Here is a 15017-nt window from a genome sequence, read left to right as displayed (position 1 = left end):
GCTCCTGACCTTCCAGTTCTGAACCCTGGTTCCAGGGGGGTCCAGCCCCTGTCTATGCTAACAGCTAGGCCTGGCGCCTACATCCCGGCCCCGACAGGGCCTGTAGCAGGCAGTTAGGGGAGAACCTGCTCCTGGAAAAAATTTCTTCCTGACCTTCCAATATTAGAGGTTGGCTTATGCCCTGGACCATGAGGGTTTATAGCCCCCCCCCCAGAGAGATTATACATGGAATGAAAAGTTAATTGAGTCTCAGATTTCTTGTAAGAAAGACTCATGTCCCCAATCAACCCTTTTTACATCTTTTGTACACTCTCCTATATAGGAAGGGGCTCCCCACTGACTCACGGGTGGTATTGGTGACTGTGCTTTTAAGGACTGAGCTTCCTAAAGAGAAAGTTCATGCTGTTAAGCACAGCCAGTTGGAACTGCTCACAGGATAAACTAGGCGGTTTTCAAGCACTGACACCACTTAATTTCAATCTCATGAACATTTAGGCACCAGAGTCACTTTTATGTACATTAACTTAATGGAACTACTCACATGCCAAAAGCTACTTGGGTGTACAGGAGCGTAACACACGAGGGCCTTAGACTGTAGCTAAGAAATTAGGATACTGAGGAATTTATTTCTGGGAGGGTCTTAAAATGATTTTTTTTTTTTGCTTTGTGAAGCTCACTGAATCAACAAACTTGGAGCCTATCAAAATCTAAGGGACTAGATCCCAGTTTAAAGTTGGCAATATGCAAAAACTGGCCTCAGATCTCTGACGTGCCAAGACTTGAGAGCTCTGTCTCTGCATCAAAGTCGGCTTGCTGGAGCCAGGAATTGGACTGCAGATCAAAGGCTCCTGTCAATACCCAAGGGTTGACTCACGAATCACAGACACTCATCATTGCTGGAAGGCAATTCCCTGGATCGCAGACTCTTGTCAAGTTGCAAAAAACAGTTCCTGGCATGTAAACATCTGCCGAGGGTCATGAGCCAATCCCAAGATCAGACCTATACTACTACACACAAACCAGTTCTCGCAGAAGATTCTTGGCCACTTGGCCAGCACCTGCCTCCACTAATTTTCTGACAGCCCTTGATCACATCCCGCTACTCTCCTTTCTCTGGTGGCACGGTACTATCACTTGGTTTCCCACTGAAGTTTATGGATGCCAAGATTTGGGGTAGATGTGACATGCTTGCTTCCTCCCTAGCCACATGGCTCTGATAAACTAGTTCTTTAAATAGATTTTTCAGCAGCACAACTGGGGATTTAAGGTGATGCTATGCAGACTCGCACCCCAGAATGTTCTGTGGCTCGTTCACACAGCATTCCTCCTCTTCTCTTGCAGGGGGCTTCATCTCATGGCCGCCACGTAGGCGAGTGTCAGGTCCCCCGTCAGAGTGCCTTTCATAGACTACTGTGTAATGTTCTCTAGGAGGAAGAACATCTCACCTCTACAAGCAGGAATGAGGGAGTTTGAACCTGTGTCTTTTATTAGGTATAGAACAATAGGGCCTTGAGGCTCCAGCCAAGATCAGGTCCTGTTGAGCTGGCCAAATACAGAAGAAGAGACTGTTCCCTAACATCAATCCTTAGTTTAGAGTTTAAACAGGGAAAAGGTGGGATGGGAAACAGAAGCACAGTGTCAAAGTCATAATGCAACAAGCTCACCTGAGTCCCAGCTGAGAGGCCTATCAACTAGACCACAGTTCTGCAGCAGCCGTCTCTAGTGGGAGATTCACTTGAACCTGCAAACCAGTGCAGGCTGATCAAGGTGCTGCCGAAAACCCACTCTGGCTGGCGGGGCTAGTGTGTCATTTCCACCTGTGGAAAAAGAGGGATGGTGATCAAAAGCCTGAAGCATGAGACTCTGGGTACGACATTCAAAAAGTATGTAAATGACCAAAAACAACAAACCCATGTCCTTTTTGTGTAAATGCAGCTGGCTCCTCGTTTGGATCAGAAAGACAGGAAATCTGCCCCTTCCGCAAATTGCATTTCAGCAGCTGCGGTTCCCAATGCCCCTGGAAGGGCTTCTTCTGCCTCATTAATTCGTACAGACTTTTAAACTCCTCCCTCGCCCTCATCCAAAAGCTGCTGGGGTATATCAAGAGATGAAAGGTTGAAGGACATGCATAATTAATGGCCTGGCTTTATTTAAATAATGTAACTTTGCCATCACATCTGCATGCTCCAGGTATGCTTTTAATTCTTTAATTACAAGATAGCATGCCACAACACTTTGCCTGATTAACTGTTGGAAATTAAGGCTGGATTGGGGGAACAGGGAGGGGTGTAAACACAGTTATATGCATATAAAGTAGCTTGATAAAGGGGTAGCTATAAAGTGCTTCTTTGGATAGGCAAAGACATCACCTTTAATGGGCCAAACCCTGAACTACTTCGTGAGACGAAATTCCCGTTAAAGTCAATAGACCTAATTCCGAAGTTCTTACTTAGGCAAAACTCCCACAGGGAGTGGCGAGGTAACGGACCTGGAGCTCTGACATCCTTCATATTTCAGGGACAGTGGGATTTCAGTCCCCAGGTTAGAGCCACCCCAGGCTTTTATTGCCCTGGTGGATCCAAAAGCAAAAATGGCCGTTTTCCCCGGATCAAATGCAGCAGAACTCACCCAAAATGTCAACCCTAAATGATGGAAATCATGCAAATTCTGTATGTTCTCATGAGTTGCTGGTGTCAGTGAATGCAAACACAAACCCCAGCTCTGTCCACTATCTGGGTTCTCATATGGGCATCCATCCCTGTACTATCTGTCTCCAACTCAAACCCTCACATGAATCCAGTGTGATCCAAATGTCGTCTCCTCAGTTCCTCGGTAGAGAAGACACTGCACTGGCCATAATACTCTCCACTCTGTCATCTGAGTTTCTCAAGGTGCTTTGCAAACATTCATAAACTAAATCTCACCAACTTCTTGTGAGGAGAGTATTATCCCCCCTCCCACTTCAACAGACAAAGGCCCAGAGAAGTTCCAAGTGGCTTGTCCAAAGACACAGAGTCAATCAATAACAGATTTAGGATTAGAATTCCCGTCCCAGGCTCAGGACACTTGATGTTATATATTGCCTCTCTGATTGGGAGTGGTATTGAACTAATCCACTGCAACTTTTCAGAGCATTAAACCAGGTTGCCAAAATGTCAGTGGAGTTTGTGGATCCTCAACACCTTGGGGAAAAAAAATCAAGCTCTTTCTTTATATATTTATATATATATATATACACACAGAGAGAGAGAGAGAGAGAAAAGGTGGTCAGTTCTCATCACTCAGTGCATTAGTGCTTTCATTGTTCTGGTTGTCTTACAGATTGTAACTTCTTTGGGCTGGGATAACGTCTTCCTCCGTTTGATACAACACCGAGCATGCTGTCAGCTCTCAGAGAGCCCCAGTTCCCTGCTCTAACCAGTAGGCAACCCTCCCAGCCTAAGAGAAGAATTTTTTTTCAATGGAAAGTTTTGCAGTGCGCTGTAGTCAAGTTGAGCTTTGCAAGCAGAATACAGGCTTTAGGATCAATAGAAGCTGATTTCCCTCATAACGAGCTATATTCTCACCTTTTAGAAAGAAAGGAAGAAAAAAAATCAATGTTCAGTTCAGGCAACTGTATTTGCTGGCAATTATTCAAGGAACATTTTCGATGCCCCCTGCAAAAGATGCCATTTCCATTTGGCTCTGTTCCCAGCTGGGCTCTGAACAGAAACAGGCAAGTGACAACTTGGCACAGGTGTATCAAAGAGGAGAAAAGAAGATGAGGAACAAACTGGACCCAGAGTCTCTACAGATAAAGGACCAAGCCGTGGAGTTTCAATGGCTGCATGGGCGAACGATAAAGAACAAGACAAGTGCATCCTACTAGTGTGCTTTCCAAGTCAAAGGGCACTGCTGTTAGCTCTCTGAAGAAACACATGAAGACTACTGTCCCTGCAGAAGATTAGTTTTTGCCTGCTCCCCATCTCCTTTGCTTTACTTTTTTTTTAACTTTCTTTGTTTTATTTTAATTACATTTTTAATTTAAAAAAAAAGCAAGAATGGAAGCCAAAAATCTTAGAGCTGGAACAGAAAAACTGGCAGAGGGAGAATAATCGTGGTGAAATTTTCAAACGCAGAGCCTCATTCAATAGCGATGACTCATTCAACCACTCTCAGACTCTGCACAGTAAAACCTTGAAACAATGGATCAAATTTAACCCTTGTGTCACTCCATGGACTTCAGTAGAGGAAAAATTTGGTGCGTCCTGTGCAGAGAAAATTGGATTACAGATTACTTCTTCCCCTGCTTTTCTTGGGTCATAACCCTGGAGAAGAACTAAGTATTATTCATTATTATTCAGTGAAGCTGCTCTTGATTTGGAAGGGATATAAATCTGCCTACATGAGGGCAGAAGCTAATCTCTAACTCAAGGGGGCAAAGGAAGAAATTTTCCCTTGGTGCAGATTAATACATAACTGCCTGCTTCAGAGTTACTTAGCACGTTTTTGGAAGCAGCTGATACTAGGCCCTGGATGGAGAGAAGTTACTGGACTGTTCCAATGAAATCAGTACAGATATGTCCCCTGAAAAGCCCAGGGCATATCAGAACCATGTCCATTGCCCACAGTGGGGTTACACCCTAAGATTTCAAGTGGGGAAATAAGCAGCAGAAGCGGGTGAATTCCTACACAACAAAGAACTTGTCTTCTTACCCTAGGCAAAGAAGCGAAGGGAGAAAATGCTTGTCAAATTTTTAATATGGTGTAACAGCAAAATCGCTTCTAAGTAAAATGGGTTTTTTTTCTGAAGTTTTCTGTGAAGTGTAAAGAGGTTTCTAACATGAGAAAACTGTCATGATGAAAAAAAAGTCTGATTCAGTCAGTCTCTGTCACTATTCGCCCTCGACCTGTTAAAGCTATCTGGCTGGATCACAAGAACTTCCTGTGGCATGGATGCTGCTCTGGGGTTGCAATGAAAGGCTGTGGTCTAGGTCCTCGGTGGAGCTATCTTGCTTTATGCCAGCTGAGGATCTGGCTCTTGTGTGTTTGCATACGAGTGAGCTCTTCCATATCTGTAGGGAGATGGATGTCACCAATTAACTGACATCTTCAAAAGGGAATAGATGGATTCAAAGAGGGAGGAGTTTAATCAGTGCCGAGTACCGTCTGCTGCTGTCAACGGCTGTCTGATAAAGGCTACAGTGTCTAGCTGGGGAATGCACAGAATCCTGGAATATTAAATCTAATGGTGAGATGATAATGATTAATTATCCCACTTGTCTACAAGGGGAATAATTTCCTCTCAACCGAATAGCTAAAATATCTCTTGCACGAATACCAATTTGCTGCCATATAGCAGCTTAAATCCAAGCACTGCACACCTGTTGGCCAATTAGGGCACAACATCCCTAGGGGGGGTTAGCTAAGGGATATCTCTGGGATAGCTCTGGGATCACTTTGCCCACCACTGAAATGCAGCCAACTCTGGAGTGGAACATGGCAGCTGCTAAACAGCAGCTTTATGAGATTCTGTGTGCATCTGCAAGAAGTTGGAGTGGTAGGACATCATCACTTGAGTTGGAGCTTGCTCAGGACATTGGTCTAATCCAGTGTCAACTTGGGGAGGGGGAGTCACAACTCACAGGGATGTTATAAAGCAGTCTAGGAGGGTCAGGACCAACATCCCATTCTTTATGGCCAGATGTGGGCGGAGGGTCCTGAAACTTCATCCTGTCATAAAATGGGGGTCAAAGTATGGAAAATGTTGAGAACTGCTTGAGCCAAGTGGATTGAGCCTGTGGGTAAGCACCTAACACTCTTGGGTTCAAATCCTGGCTCTGCAATTATCAGATATGTTTTGGGCAAGTCACTTCAGCTCTCTGTGCCTCAATTTGCCAGTCTTTAAAATTGGCCTAATAATTAGGGCTGGTTGAGAGATTTCCAGCAAAACTGTTTATATCAACAGAAAATTGTTTGTTTTTTTTTTGAGAAAAGCGTCTGCTTTATGTGGACATTTTTGACATTTAATTGAAAAAAACCAATGTCCTCAAACCAAAATATATATTCAAAATGCCATCACACTGCCTCATGGGAGTTGTAGTACGGGTCCCTTATACTCTCACTCTCCTCTGTGAGACAGGCTCTCTAGCCAGACTATATTTTCCATGATGCAACATGGCCAGAGACTCCTTTGACATAGCCCTTTCCCGCTCCGAGTGGGGAGAAAATGGTAATTCATAGTAAATGTAGTCTGTGCAGAGTCTGACCTATAGAAAAGAATGGAGGCAGAAGGTACCCAAACTACAACTCCCATGAGGCACCAAGGCACTAATTTGAATAACTATTTCAGGTTTTGGTCTGTCACCGAAGAGTTGAAATTTTCAGTGGAAGCACCTCCTGACTAGCTCTGTGAATAATACTAACCAACCTACGGCACTTGGCAGTGATATGGGTACAGAGAATTTAAGTGACTTGCCCAGGCTGACACAAAAAGATGGAGAATTGAACCTGAGATTTTCCAAGTGCCCATCTGATACCTTAACCAAAAGTTGATTCTTTCTGGGGTACTGTTGGGAAGTAGAGAGCTCTGATAGGTTACCACTTCTCAGGTGAAACATGGCAGTTGTTAAACAGCATTCAGCAACACTGCATATGGCTAGAAAGCAAAATGAGTCCTATATATTTTCAAAATCACGTTGGGATGCTTGTAGAGGAAAAGAACTGCATACCCATAACATCATGGCCATTCCACACATTCCCAAATAAACCCCCACCACCTTTCCTGCTTTGATGAACCACAGCACAGCAATGTTGAGCTACAACTTTGCACAACTTTCCGGTAACTAACAGTTCCTGGCTAGTATGTCATATATGGGAAGGTTGGTGTGGGAGGGGCTCTATCTGTAATTCACAAATGAAAATACCACATTTTTTTTGTCTTCCCATGTATGGAAAATGAATTACACATTCCCCTGCTCCCCCAGGGCTGAATTATAAATTCTACTTTTAATGCTTTAAGGGTTTCTGACAGGAAAAGAAACCTGCCTTCCCCTCTTCCTTCATTCTCTGGTTCGTTCCCTCACTCCTCCCTGCCCCCAGATGTAAGATCTCAGTTAAGTAACATGAAAATAAGTCACACCTGTGTTTTTCATTTAGCTGAAGATTTACTGTGGATGCCTCTCATCCATCATCCCCCGGTGATGGATTTTACATCACTTGTCTGTTAGTGGCTATGTGGAATTTGTATAACTGTGCAGTCATCTCAGGGAGATAACACAAGGCATGTGTAACCCCGAAGTGTTAACCACTCATTTACAAAGCACTGATATAAATTGCTGTTAATTAGCTCTGTAAATGCGTATTGTGTCTTCTAAATTAGAAGCTCCTGGGTTAGATGTGCCACTATGCTGACTGGTTTTGGTTATCGGTGTTTTTGAAGGAGCTTGTTGATTAGAGTGTCTGGAGCTGGCTGAAATGGGGCACACTCAAAGGCCACTGGCATTGTGACAGTCAGTTCTTCTCTTTCACCCTCGGCTTCCCAGGCTGTATTTCAAAATGTTGGCTGGTGAAGTGGCACCCTAGAGCTGACGGAGTTGTTTGGCTGGTTATTATGTTAAGAAACACAAAGATAAGGCACTCAGAAGACCTGGATTCTATCCCCAGCTCTGCCACTCACCTGCTGTTTATCACTTATCCTGTTTCTCCCCCTTTCTCTGTATAAAGTATTTAGATTCTAAGCTCTATGGCAGGGACTGTCTCTCACTATATATGAACAGTGCCTTGCACGATGAGGGGCCCAACCTGAGTTGAGACCTCTAAGTGCTACTGTCATGCAGATAATAGGAATGTCACATCGGATGCAGGTGACTTCAGCAACCCCCCTAAGGATGAAGCGCCCTAATGAACTGAGAGTAAATCCTCTTACAAAACACTGTGTTCCAAACCTGCCAAGAAAGAGAAGTGGGGATGAAAACTCACTAGCAGTATGTTGCACAACAGTGTGATTAGCTGAAGCCCCACGTCTGAAAAGCACTGGCTGAGTAGTGCATTTTCCCGATCTAATCCCATAAGCGAACAGATGCCAATGGTCTGAGCCAGCTCCAACTTACTTTAATGGATCAAGTCTTAATACCCTGCGCAGTGATGCAGAACTTTTCTGTTGAGACACCCTCGGGACAGCTGTTAAAACATTATATTAAAAAATTCAGGTTAATTGCTGCTGAATCATGCTGGCCAGTGGGTCCAATTAAATCCAAGCAGGAGGTCAGGGAGTGGGAATGTCTCTTGAGTTCAGAAGAGGAACCCTAGGGACAGGTGAGCTCAGAGAAGACGCTTTGGCTGGTGTTTAGGTTTGTGGGTTATAAATAAAAGCAAATCCCAGCAAGACGGTGAGTCTGGGCCCTGCACTGATATTGATCAGTCTCTTCACAACTCCATTGCACGTGTTCACGGGGCTGTGAAACCTCATATCCATAGAGCTATAGACATTAGAGGTGGAAGAGGCTGATTGGTTCTTGTCTGTGCTCCTCTGTCAGAGCCGGATAATCTGTTCTCCACGACTTTGGCCAATTTTAAGCAACTCAAGCACCTGGGCTTCTGCTACTTTCCTTGAGGAAGAGTATTCCATAGGCAGATTTCAGTGTGAGGAAACTTTGCAGCAGGTTGTTGCTAATGAGAGTCTACAAGTCTGAAAGTCTCCTCTACCAATGAGTGAAGAGCAGCTCTTATCTCCCCGCAGAGACCTACACAAAGGCCTCAGTCTCTATAACAGCATCGTATGGTAGCCAAGGCACCTCATTTGGCCAGCTGAGGTGTGAGCTGCGTGTCTCTTAGGCTCCAGACAAGATGTCCCAGTTGATACTTGATAGTTTGAAAGGTGTTTTTAAAACCTTAGACTCTTCAAAAATACCAGGCCAGGTGCACGCGGGGGATGGTAGTTTAAATAACTTCGGTCTAAAAAGCAAATATTCTGAACATGACAAGTACTTCCAGCTCGGAGCCTAACTCCAGTACGCTAACGATTCCTATCTCCAAGGATTTGCTATTGCCTGTCCAAATCTTGTATTTATACCATCAGAGTGGGACCTCCCAGTGCAAGAGAAGGAGTAGGGAAAGTTAGGGGTGGCAAAACATGGGGGCTGAAAAATGTTAGCTCTGATCCAACAGGCTTTAACCCTGAAAAGCTCAGCTCAGAGCCTGCTACCATAGCTATACCACCACCAAGCAGGCCATAATCCTCACCTGCAGATAGGGGAAGTGAACGAGACTCTTACTCTGAGGTTTGAAGCTGGAGTAGCGTGCAACAATGGCCCATTCTGAAAGTCTTTATATCAATTCTGCATCAGGCGTCGACGTTTCTCCTCCAGCGGTGCCCTCCCAAATCAAACAGGACTATTGTTAGATCCCTGAACTGCAAAACAAAAAGACAGACCACTCTCAGCATGTGATGGATGGTCTCTACCAAACTTCAGCGCAGTCAGGTCCTTGGCATAAACCATCTGCTGAAATCTCCATAGCCAAAGTAAGCTGGGAGTTACTGCTTTGACTGCTGGCCTTATTCCAGGGAAGCAAACTAGCAGAGGAGGAGTAACCAAAGGGAAAGACAGGTAAAGTACCCTCTGATTTGGAAGAAACATATAGAAAGTTAAAGGAAAACCACAGGGTGAGTCAAACTTGTATCCAGGGAAGCCAGCGTGGGTGGAGCGGAAGAAGGCAGCAGGATATCAAAGGCAGCATAATGCCCTTTAAAAACAAATTTCATCAACAGAAGCCAAGATGCAAGCTAATTGCAGTCAATCAATGGCAAGAGGAAAGCAAGGGGCATTAAAGAGAGAATTCCAGGCCCATTCAAGCAAATTGGGGCAGCCGAGGTCCAAATGCTAGACCAAGAAAGTAGCTTTTGAAAGGACGGAAAAGAGGAATAGCAATGCATGCTTGAAAGCAGCTGAATTCTGCAAGGTGCAGCACAGTCAGCTCCCAGTGGGAGGCACTCTGCCCTGCACAGGATTGGAGTTCTATGTCTGGGGCTGAGTTTGTTGGAAGGAAGCTGGGTAGGGAACCCGAAGCCCAAATTCACAGCTTATTGGTCCAGTCACCAGAACCAGGATTCAGGAATCCTGTTCCCAGACCTCTACTCTAACCACTAGACCCCAAGCTCCTCCCAGAGTGGGGAATAGAACAAAAGGGTCCTGACTTCCAGACCCCAGATCTAACTACTACAAGGCCACACTCAGAACTAGAAATAAGACTAGAATCCAGATTCTTGTGCCTCTGTTCTAACCTCTACACCCCATTCACCTCCTAGAGTTGGGACTAGAGCCAATAAACCTTATTCCCAGCCCCCGCCCCCCCAACCACTAACCCTCCCCTACTCACCGTGTTGTACACCCCTTTGCTAGGTTTGAAAGTGTGCTCTGGCAGGAGCGAGGTATCAGAGTGACAGCTCCCAGCAGGGGAATGATAGCTTTTTCTTGGCAGGGACGGATCTGTCCCAGGTGCCCCTTTCCATTGTGCACTGCTTCTCCTTACAGAGCAGCAGTGCCAGCAACTAAATGAATTGTTCCTCCTGGATCCAGCCCATGGAGTGCAGCATTGTGCCAGCGGCCTGGTGCATACCGGGTACCCCAGCTTTCCACGAGGGGAGGAGAGAGTGAAGTGAGAATAAATTATTCTACACCAGGCACTTTCTTCCCTAATCACTGCCTAGGGCTTTTAGTTTTTTCTTGCCTGCCAAGAATTCCTGCCATCCATCCTCTTTCAAGCAGGAAGCCAAAGGAGGGAGACAGGAGGGAGGGTGGATGATGCAAGTTGGCTCATTGACGTACAAAGAAACAGCTAATGAGGACAGGAGGCAGAGAGAGCAATGGGCAGCGAGATATTCTGAGAAGAAAAGCAAAGAAGGGGCCAGATTCTCAGCTGCTGTCAATGGTGCTTGGCCAATTTGCACCAGGTGCCCCATCTTCTTTGGGAACTGGTATCTTGGCTGCCATTTCCCTCCGAGGTCTAAACCGTCTTCACAGCTGGGCAAAGGGCAGAGTTAAGCTCAAGATGCAATTTCCTTGCGGTGCCCCCTGTCTACTGCCTACTGCTCAGTGTGACAGAGCCAAGGAGGCAATTTCCCTGCAGAGCTCCCTGCCCAGTGTAACAGGACAGTCTGATCTTAGGGGAAATTCCAGTTTCCAGGTGCTGGGACATACTGCCAAGGGGAACAACAAGAAACTTCTTTGTTGGAGTTTAGCTCTCCAAGATTTTGATTTTCAAATTCAGCACATCTCAGGAGCTTCTAACAAAGTAGCTGATGCTCTCTCCCGTGACAGTTTCCCAGAATCCAGTAGTTAAAAAGTGTTCTTAAAATGTAGAAGTCTGTTAGTTATATACTTAGTGGTATATGTAAAGGTGCATGTGTTGTATTAATCTGTTTATTTTAAAGTTCTAGGAGGAAATCGCCGCCAGTGAGCTTCCCCACTGTCTGCAATTTGGAGGGCGTGTCATAAACAGATAGCTAAGGGTTAATGTCTCTTACACCTGGAAAGGAGTAACCTGAAACACCTGACCAGAGGACCAATCAGGAAACAAGACTTTTTCAAATCTGGTGGAGGGAAGTTTGTGTCTGAGTTCTTTGTTCTAGTGTTCTGCCTGTACTCTCTCTCGGCTATGAGAGGATTTCTGTCTCCTGCTTTTCTAATCTTCTGTTTCCAAGTTGTAAGTACAAAGATAGGTTTGGTTTTTTTGTATTTACATGTGTGTAGTTGCTGGAGTGCTTTGAATTGTATTCTTTTTGAATAAGGCTGTTTATTCAATATTTCTTTTAAGCAATTGACCCTGTATTTGTCACCTTAATACAGAGAGACCATTTTTATGTATTTTTTCTTTCTTTTTATATAAAGCTTTCTTTTAAGACCTGTTGGAGTTTTTCTTTAATGGGGAACTCCAGGGAATTGAGTCTGTAGCTCACCAGGGAATTGGTGGGAGGAAGGAGTCAGGGGGGAAAATCTCTGTGTGTTAGATTTACTAGCCTGATTTTGCATACCCTCTGGGTGAAAAGGGAAGTGCTTGTGTTTCCAGGACTGGAAATAGAGAGGGTGGAGTCCCTCTGTTTAGATTCACGGAGCTTGCGTCTGTGTACCTCTCCAGGAACCCAGGGAGGGAACACCTGGAGGGGGGAAGGGAAATGGTTTATTCCCCTTTGTTGTGAGACTCAAGGAATTTGAGTCTTGGGGTCCCCAGGGAAGGGTTTTGGGGGGACCAGAGTGCCCCAAAACACTCTAATTTTTTGGGTGGTGGCAGCTTTACCAGGTCCAAGCTGGTAACTAAGCTTGGAGGTTTTCATGCTAACCCCCATATTTTGGACGCTAAGGTCCAAATCTGGGAATAGGTTATGACACAAGGAAGGAAGGAATTTACAGCAATGGGCTTAATCCAAACCTGCCACTGGGATTTATAGCTCCACAAACTTGCTTTCTCACAGGGAAAGGGCAATCTCTTTGCTGCACCTTTCCACAGCTGCATACATAGAATAGTAAAAAGCTGCTAGTGATTCTGGATGCCTGACAGGAGACGCCTAAAGGGTTTGCCTTGCACCGGGGCGAGATTATGGGGCGAGATTTGTTTGCACAGCAAAGTTGTACAGGCTTAATTTAAGGTGCAACATTAAACTAATTTAGTTAAACTGGTGCCTAAGGGTGCGTGGACACTTACTTAAAAAGCAGGTTTATTTAGTTTATTTAAGTTTAAATTTGCAGTGCTGCCTACAAAAAAAAACCCAACACACAAGCATGACAATGACTATGCAGCAAATGTGCTGAGCCACTGTCCATCCTGCTGACCAGCACTGGCTTGTTCTGGATGTCTGCATTCGAGTTGGAAGGTGTAATCTGCAGCTCCGGAAGACACACCCACACTAGCTCTGATCAGAGCTAGTGAGCTAAAAAGAACAGTGTCGCCGCGGTGGCGCGAGGCCCAGAGTACAATCCTGTCCAAGACCCTACGCACATATTAGGGTAGCTAGCCCCTCCCACCACTCCACTTCTGTTTTTAGGGTGCTGTCTGCTTAAGGTGGGAATTTGACCATCCAGCTCAAATGTAGAAAGATGCACCCTTGTGTCGGAGAAAAACTCAGTTCTCGCTTTTTTGTTTGGGTGCAGCAAAATCAAATACTTTATTATTTCTCCAGCAATTGCAATAGAGAGAGGGAGTGCCCTAGGACAGTGGGTCGCCCCAGTCCCAGACAGGTCTCTCAGCAAGTAAACAATTACAGCAAGCATTTATACCTTTGTTACAGACAATAACAAGCAATAATACAGACAATAATGAGCAACAGCTGCATTTTGTTTATACATGGGCTATCTTGCTATCTTATTTTCCTCACTTCTGGGTGCCAGTCTACGTATTTGATTATCAGTGCAAGGTCGTGATAACTTCTCACACAGTTCTTTCCTACTCGCCTCACACTATCCTCGCTTCTACAAATCTCACGTCATTAGGGTTACATCTGGCCTAACTCTTGCTAACAGACTGACATGCATTAAGATCCCCTACAAATCCTTTTCAATTCTTTCCCTTCTTCCACACTTGTTTCCTTGTGCTCCCCCATCTGTCTGTACCCATTGGTTGTCTCATGTCTTTTGTCTTATACGTAGGTCATAAGCTTTTTGTGTCTGCAGCCCAATGGAGCTCTGGTCCATGAATGGGGCTCCTAGGCACTACCACTGTGCAAATAATAACAGCAGACAGGCCTAAGTGACTTACCTAAAGTCACGCAAGAAGCCTTTGCCAAAGCCAGGAACTGCATCCAGACTCTTCAGGATACGAGTCGCCTTTATGCAGTCCTGGCAGTGTGAAGGGCCTTAGAGTGGGTGTAAATGGAGCCCCTGAGTCCCAGCCTCCGTGTCCTGGCTCCCAGCCATGTGTCGTGCCTGGCTGCCTTTCCCCGAGGAGTGATCCAAACTGCAGAGATGCAGGTTGTAGAAGGAGGAACATAAGATCGCTTGGAGACAATCCTGCTGAAAGGAGTGTGCAGTTTCTCAGAAGCGCAGTCGACTTTCCGTGTCTGATTTTCCCTCTGGGAGTCAAATGATTCCCTTATTATAGATACTGCAGACTCGCCAGGAGCAAATGACTCAGACCGGTTAGTGGGTGGAACTGAATTACTGTGGCTGAACCGAAGGCAGCACCAAGTTTATAGGTTTTCTTTGTAACTGCTTTGTTTCATCTTCCTAGCCTAGGCTGGGAGGAGGGCATCCTGGGCCTGCGATCAAAATGGAAATGTTAAAAGGCTCCGTGCTCGAAAAAGCGCAGGTCAGAGGCAGGCTCTGTAAAGGCAGGGGATGTGTAAGGTTCCCCGCAAAACTACCTTGCTGATTATTTAGACCTGAAAAGTTCTAGCCATGGAAAGTAGCCAGCAACGTACGGTCCCTTCCCCAAGGAATGGGCAGGCTCGCTGCTGTGGAATCCTCACCTGCAGCCCTCCCGCTATTCCAGCCCTACAACCCCCCAGTCCTGCTCTGCAGCTCCCTCCAGCCATGCAGATATTTTCAGTCGACTGCTCCTCTGATATTCCAGCCTTGGGCTCCTCTCTCCCATGGAACTTTCAACCCTGCCCGATGGCATCTCCGTTCCATCTGTTTGCATCACCTCTCCCCTCAGTGTGAGGGAGACACTTACCAGCTCAGACGGAACTCAAGCAAAAGAAATGTCCTTCTCCCAGAGTCTGGATTCCCCAAATGCACACAAAAAAGCATTGCAGCCATGACACAATCCAAGCCAAAAGGAAACTAGCTTCCCTTTCTACGGGGCCTTTCATTCATAGAATCATAGAATCTCAGGGTTGGAAGGGACCTTAGGTGGTATCTAGTCCAACCCCCTGCTCAAAGCAGGACCAATTCCCAATTAAATCATCCCATTCAATGGGATCCGGCTGTGCTTTGCACAGAGATCGACAGATAATTTCGCCTACTTACCCCTTGAGTGCAGCCACTTCTGGGGGATGTCAGTGATTCTAAGAAGGCTGGTCCTCAGTTTGGGACAGGAAGTGATGA

This window comes from Gopherus flavomarginatus, chromosome 22, assembly GCF_025201925.1.
Source record: "Gopherus flavomarginatus isolate rGopFla2 chromosome 22, rGopFla2.mat.asm, whole genome shotgun sequence".
Classification (NCBI taxonomy): domain Eukaryota; kingdom Metazoa; phylum Chordata; order Testudines; family Testudinidae; genus Gopherus; species Gopherus flavomarginatus.
This window is presented reverse-complemented; position numbering follows the sequence as displayed.